The sequence below is a fragment of the Papaver somniferum genome, chromosome 4, assembly GCF_003573695.1.
Source record: "Papaver somniferum cultivar HN1 chromosome 4, ASM357369v1, whole genome shotgun sequence".
NCBI lineage: Eukaryota > Viridiplantae > Streptophyta > Magnoliopsida > Ranunculales > Papaveraceae > Papaver > Papaver somniferum.
In genome coordinates this window covers 86,881,108-86,888,536 of record NC_039361.1, presented here as the reverse complement: position 1 = coordinate 86,888,536, position 7,429 = coordinate 86,881,108, and positions in this window count along the sequence as shown.

Below are 7,429 nucleotides of genomic sequence, written 5' to 3'. Positions count from 1 at the left end.
TTTCAACACCATCTCATGGAATCGCAGATTTGACCATAAAATCGGAGTAATGAAATGAGTGGTGATATTACCATTCCATGGCACCGTGGTGATTCGACCATGAAATCGGAGTAATATCTATTACCATTTCATGAGATCAGCCTTGGATTCGATCCTGAAATCGGAGTAATAAAATAAGTGGTGATATTACCATTTCATGAGATCAGTCGTGGGTTCGACTATGAAATCGGAGTAACATTTATTACCATTTCATGAGATCAGGCGTGGATTCGATCATGAAATCGAAGTAATACATTTATCTATTACCATTTCGATCATGAAATAGGAGTAATGAGATAAGATAGATTATCTTCTAGGAATTCAGTGGTGAATATGACCTAGAATTTAATCTCTTGCGTATAGTCAGTAAATCATCGAGTGTTGCTAATGTCCCGAAGACGTTTTTCCCTCTCAACATTTCATGTATGGAGGACCGCCTGAGTCTATACACGGGTCTCTCTACATAGTCAGGAACAATGAGTATCACCGTCCTGAAGACGTTATTGCTCTCAATCTTACGGAGAACCGCCCAATTGTTCTTCTATGTAGAGGCGAATTCCTCTATATAGTCAAGGAACAGTGAGTGTCACCGGCATCCTGAAGGCGTTAAGCTCTCAATCTTATGGAGAACCGCCAAATTACGTTATTCTACATAGAGGCTGTGATGAAATTCCCGGTGTCGAACGCTCCGGAGAGGCTTTTCGAGCGACATACGCATCATACTTCGTAAAACAAGAATCCTAACATGGATCCCTGAAGCCGCGTCAGAAACATGCAATATCATGATTTTACGGTTTTGACTTTTGTTGAAAATCCACCATCTACATTAAGCCCCCTGCTTAGTGAGGAACAATCATGTTCCGCAGTAAGCATTAAATGGTGATTTTCAGTCGACGAGATCAGTGGTTGAACTCAATCTACGAATGTAGTTTCAGAATCCTCGATTTACCCCAATGATGTCATGTACGAGCAGATGCACAGATGGGAACCCTGATAATAAGATAGAGTGTCATCCCGTGAGCACGGAGATATAAGTCACTGCTGATTTGGTCGGTTGAAAGTCCAGTTTTGGTCAGTTCAGAGTTTACGGGCTTGGCCCAAAAAAGGAAATCCTTGTTTCAGGAACAGACGTTCGTTCGTTAGTTTAAGAAACAAACAAAATAGACCTGAGTCTAATGACATAAAATTTTGTCTATGAGCTTTCAAGAAAACCAAAATTTTATTTTTTAAATATGTGATATTTCACAAAGTGTATAAACCCTCATTTCAAAGGTGGATGCTCGTACGAGAGAAAATTTTTTTTTTTTTTAATAGACGTGCGTCTGTTAGTAATAAAATTTTGTCTATGATCATTCATGAAACATTTTGTTTTTGAAAATATACTCTCGTTTCAAAGACGGATGCTCACGAGAGGGACCAAGAAAATACATATTTTCAAAGTTACATGAGTTTCACGTTATATATTTTTGTAAAATCAATGTATTGATTTTGAACAACTATTGAATGTAGAAAATTATTGACGGTGAAATAATATATATATGTGAGTTTCGCAATTGTAGAATGGACGTCTGTCCAATTTTCGAAAGACCAGTGGATGTTCACTCAGTAAAAATTTACGTGGGTTGGTCACGATTTTATGAAAATCAATTTATGATTTTTGAGCAATTGCTGAAAGCAAACAATTGTATTCGTGATGACATAATCTATGTATGAGTTTGGTGATTTTATAGTATATGCACACATGTAGAAAATCAGCGAATGTTCACATGAAAGGTTATGTGAACTATTCATAGTTTTGTGAAAAGTCAGTGTTGACTCTAGAATGATAAGTTTTGCTCGTCTTCGCAGGTTTGAAGGAGTGAGCAAGTTTTCGAAGTTTCACGTCATCACTAAAGTCTAGTGAAATCGTAAAATAGGTAAGAGTTTGGGATTACCATTTTCGTTGTTGAAACTGATATCATTAGGTTGTTTGCAATTCTGTGCTTCTGATTTGATTCCAGACAATGATGGTTTCCACCAGCAGCAGCAACGATTACTCCTCCAGTTCTTCTGATGAGGATTCCAAGTCTTATGCAGCCAAATCGCGAGCTAAAACGAATTATGTTGAGGGAGCTAAAGCTAGCATACCCCTTAATGACCGAAGGATCTCTTATGAAGAGCTCATGAAGAGAAATTCCCAGGATGATGAGATGGAGGATCGTCGACGTAGAAAGGATCGAATCTGGTGCAGGATACAGGCGGCTGAAGAGAGGCGTCGATTTCGTGATGGTGTACCCTCCGAATCTGACGCTAATGCTTCTGAAGTGGAAACTGTGTGGGTGGTATGGAATTACGAGATTAAGCCAGACCTGCGTACCAGAGAACTTCAAAAGATTGCGAAGCAGGTTGAAGCTGAACTCGAAGCTGAGTACGAAGCATAGGATGACTCGGACTCAGATGATCCTAATATCCACCCAGACTTCATCAATGGCCGTGATAATGATTCTGATGAAGAACTCGAAGAGGATTCTGCAAAGGACGATGATGATGGATCTGATAATTCTGACAAGTCTGATGACTTTGACGAATCTGACAATTTATTTGGCTCATAAACCTCTCTGAGATTATTTATTTTCCGTTTAAGTAGATGTTCTCTGGTTTAAGCAGCTTGGATGTAGATATGTTTCTTTAGAGATTATTATTTTTTGAACCGTAATTCCTTGTAGTATCTCCTTTCTGAATTTTCCTCACATCTCCAGTAGATGGACCAATGTCCACATAGACAATAATTACCCACGGAATGCAATCACATGAGCTGTCTAGAAAACACGTGGCCTACTAGATGATCAATCCGTAGTTGTAATGTTGATTATGTCCGAACCGTCAGTCCCCAACATTGTTACTCTTCTCCCATCTGTCACGCATCTGATTCGAGATTTAGGGTTTCAGTAGAAACCGCAACAGACTTGTTTATCCGTTAGGGGATAAGCATCCACATTGGACTTAGGGTTTTATTTAAACAGTCGACCATCTGTTGCCTTTGTGTATCATCAAAAGAAATTTTGATCACAATCCTACCTCTCGTCACCATGTCCATAAGCAGTGTTTCTTCCAGAAGTGAATCTCATGCCGAACATGTTGTGGCAGTATCCGTCTCGATGAGTTACATTTCTTCTCTTGTATTTTGCTCGATCAGGATGATTGATCAAAAGAAAAGAATTTATTGCAGTATAATGAAAAGAATCAGCATTCCTCTCGTATCTTGAGACCTAAACGGACGGTTAAAGATCCTTCCCGGTATAGGTCGGCTCTTGTTGATGCCGGAACGTCTGTAAGTAATTTCATAACTTCTCGACTGAGATTTTTACCATGCTCAATGGTCAATACCATTAAATACTCCATCGTTTCATCGCAGGTTGATGTTCATGTCGTCGTCGATGCTAGAAAAAGGAAGAACGGAAATCCGCGGTTGTGATTGATGATAGCAACAACCGTGTCGACGAGAACTCCATGATTCTGTGGATACTGAGGTTAGATCTCGTGCTCCTGAGTATCCAAAGCTGGACTCCCGTTTGAGGCTCCCATGATCAACAATTGCCCGAATAATGAAGTGGTGGGGGATTCGTCATTCCCAAGTGTCACGCTCCCCTGTACACCAAAATTTGGAGAAGGTACGGGCATATTGCTACGACCGAAGTATGGAAAGGATTTCTACCAACCCTCCTAACTACAGTTGCAGGGTTGTTACCGATCATTGAGAGATAAATGACGCATATGCGAGATGTCAAGAATCATGAACACAAATGGGATGAGATGATTTCAAACTGTGAAACCCTGCAGTTTAACATAGGTTGGCTTCGTCATCGACTCGAGATGATCAAAATTCACAAGGCGGCGCTGCTGCTGATGCAATTTCCGCGTCTACTGCCATATTGGAGGAGGAAAAGACACTCGCCTTGGAGTCAGCACGAGTTGAGAAGGCAGTTCAGGACTTGAAGTGAAACCAAAAATTTCCAGAAGCTTGACAGGGTTTTCTATAGATTATCCTCGTTGGATGGTTTGTTCTGAGTGAGAGGAAGATTTTATGTAGGTTTGAGATTTTGTTTTGAATAAATTAGGTGATTGAAAGATTTTTGTGAGATTCATAGGATATTTTGAATTTTGAGTGAATGAGCATATTGCTTTTGGAGAAAAAAAATTACATTTAGAAATTTAATACTTCCAATGATTGTTCAAGCATAATACGCCTTGAGCCACTTGCCGTTGATGATGTTTCCTTCAACTCCTCCATTAACAGCTAAGATTTTGTAATATCCTGGATACTGCCTTGATGATCACATAAGGTCCTTCCCATTTGAGAGAACTTGGGAGCGGACATGTCTTGTTGGATATGATTTGCTGTTTTCAAAACCAAATCTCCTACTTGAAATGTTCGAGGTCTTACCAGTTTGTTGTAGGCCTTGGAAACCCTTTGTTTGTAGGTTTCTACATATTTTTACACCTTGGCTCTTCTTGAATCGAGCATGTCCAATTAAGCAATTCTTGAATCTGAGACTTCTGCTTCATCCCATTGTACTCCACTAGCTGCTGCGATTCTTGTAGAGGGAATCTTGATTTCGGCTGGGAGAATGGCATCGGTTCCATAAACGAGAGAGTATGGTGAAGTCCCAATTGAGCTTCTTGGTGCGGTTCGGTAGGACCACAAATCCATGGGAAATTCCTTATGCCACGTCCGTGGATTATCATGAACTATTCGACTGAGAATCAGGATCAAGGTTTTGTTGGTACTCTCTGCCTGTCCGTTTCCTTGGGGATAGTATGATGTGGAGAAAATCTGTTTGATTTCGTATTCTTCGAGCAATTCTGCAACATGTTTGTTGGCGAAAGGAGTTCCATTATCCGTGATGATATGTTTAGGAACGTCGAATCTGCATATGATGAACTCTTTGATGAAAGATGTGATTGTGACTTCAGTGGTGCTTTGAAGAGGAATAGCCTCGACCCATTTGGTAAAAATACTCTGTTGCTGTGATGATGTATTCATGATGCTTTGAATATGCCGGATTGATCTTTCCTATATTATCCAGTCCCCAGCTATAGAAGGGCCACAGACTGCTCACAGAATGTAATGGAAGACAAGGAGTGTGAATGAGGTTACCATGAACTTGGCATTGATGACATCTCCGAACGTAGGCAGCTGCGTCATCTTCCATGGTTGGCCAGTAATATTTCTCATGGATTTGGAGAAACTTTCTTCTTCCCTTGGTGTTCACCTTCATGCATTTTCTTCTTCTTTCTTATGCATTTTCAAAATTATGGCAATTTCATGCTCGGCCAAGCATCTCAGGAGATTCCACCGAAGCTTTTGCGATACAAAATCCCTTCCAAGTAGACAAACGTTTGGCTCTCTAAATGAGTTTGATTGCACCTCTCTTCTCTGACGGAAGATCGTTGTCACGAAGATATTTTATGTAAGGTTCTCTCCAGTCCCCAGTGTGATGAAGTGTTAGAACCTCCAAATGATGAGGTGGTGTCTGACAATTGGGACATGATCCTTGCAGCATCCTCGACTGAGCTTCCGTGGAAGGACAATAGTATCCGATCCTTTGAAGCCTTCTGTAAAGTGTGGCCACGAGAGTTTGCCCACATACTTCTTCATGTATACGTTTGAGCTGTTCACCGACTTCTTCATCTCCGAGGCATCGAGACAGGGATCCATCAGGATTGCGATAAGATAACGCTCCGTGCAGCGGGAAATTTTTTTTCAACTCCTTGAGGCTAATTTTCCCCTCCGTAAGAGAATTGCTCAATTCATGAATAATGGTTGCTCGCCAGTCGCTTGACTGAGCATCTTCGACTTGAGTAAGACAGGTGGATGACATAACGCGTCTTTGCACAGTGATGGATTTCTCAGACCCCTCAAATTGCAGTTTGGATGATAGGGTCGCTAGACAATCAGCATGTCTATTGTTGGTGCGTTCGGTATGGACAATTGTTGCATCGGAAAAATGAGCTAATAGTCGTTGTGCCTCAGTCCTGAATGGAGCAAGTGTTATTTCTTTGAGAGAGTATACACCATTCATTTGATTGACCAGTAACTTTGAGTCTCCCCTGATATCTAGATGTTTCGCTCCTGCTTTCTTGGCCAAAGATAGCCCTAGGAGAAAAGCTTCATATTCTGTTGAATTGTTGGTGCAATAGAAATCCAGCTTGAATGAATGTGAGAATACTTCACCGGATGGAGATACCAGCACAATACCCGCCCCACCGGTATCATTTCTCAGAGTGGCGGACCCATCAAAATATAATAGCCACGTTTCTTCCTGAATGATTGAAATTTCTGGAAACTCACCGGGCACTTCTTCATGCAACATCGTGATGTCTTCTCCAGGGAAAGCGGCAAGTAAGTATGCAACCGCTTGTCATTTGATTGCTTTTGGAGGGACACACACTTTGTCAAATTCTGACATTTGAAGTATCCATTTCGCTGGTCTTCCGATCAGAGCAGGTTTCGACAGTAAGAACTTTATAGGATCAGCTTTGGCCATCAGCGCGACCCTGTTTGATAGTAGATAATGTCTGAACCTCTGAATTGCGTGAACCAACGCCAGACACGCCCTTTCAGCCTTTGGGTACCTTAGTTGAGCATCCCTCATTGTGCGACTGAAGTAGAAGATTGGGTGTTTGATACCTTCTTCATCCTCTTGAGCGAGGAGTGCTCCAATAGCTACGTCACTTGAAGCTGTGTAAAGTATCAGAGGCCGTCCCTGCACTGGAGATTTCATGACAGCAGGCGATAATAATATCTGATGTATTTTCTGGAATGCTTTTTGTTGAACGGTTTTCCATGCAAAATTTGCTCCTTTCTTCAACAGAGGAGTGATTAAAGAAATCAGTTGAGCGAGTCCAGGAATGAAACGCCGGATGTAATTGACTTTGCCCATGAAACTTTGGAGCTCTTTCACAGTTCGTGGAGGCGGCATGGTAGTAATGGCTTTTGTTTTTTCTGGGTCGACCTTGATTCCTTCTGCAGTGACCAAGAATCCAAGAAACTTTCCGGAAGAAATTCCAAAAGCACATTTCAGGGGATTCATCTTCAGTTTGTATTCTCTGCATCTTTCGAAGACTTGTCTCAGAATGTCTAGGTGGGACGCCCGGGTCTTTGATTTCACCACCACATAGTCGACATAGTCTTCTACTTGCTTGTGCATCATGTCATGAAATATTGCAGTCATGGCCCGCTGATAAGTGGCTACTGCATTCTTCAAGCCGAAATGCAGCACTGTATAGTGGAAGTTTCCAATGGGAGTTCTGAATGCAGTCTTGTTAGCATCATGTTCGTACATCTTGATTTGGTTATATCCATTGTAACCATCCATGAACGAGAACATGTCATGGCCACTGGTTGCAT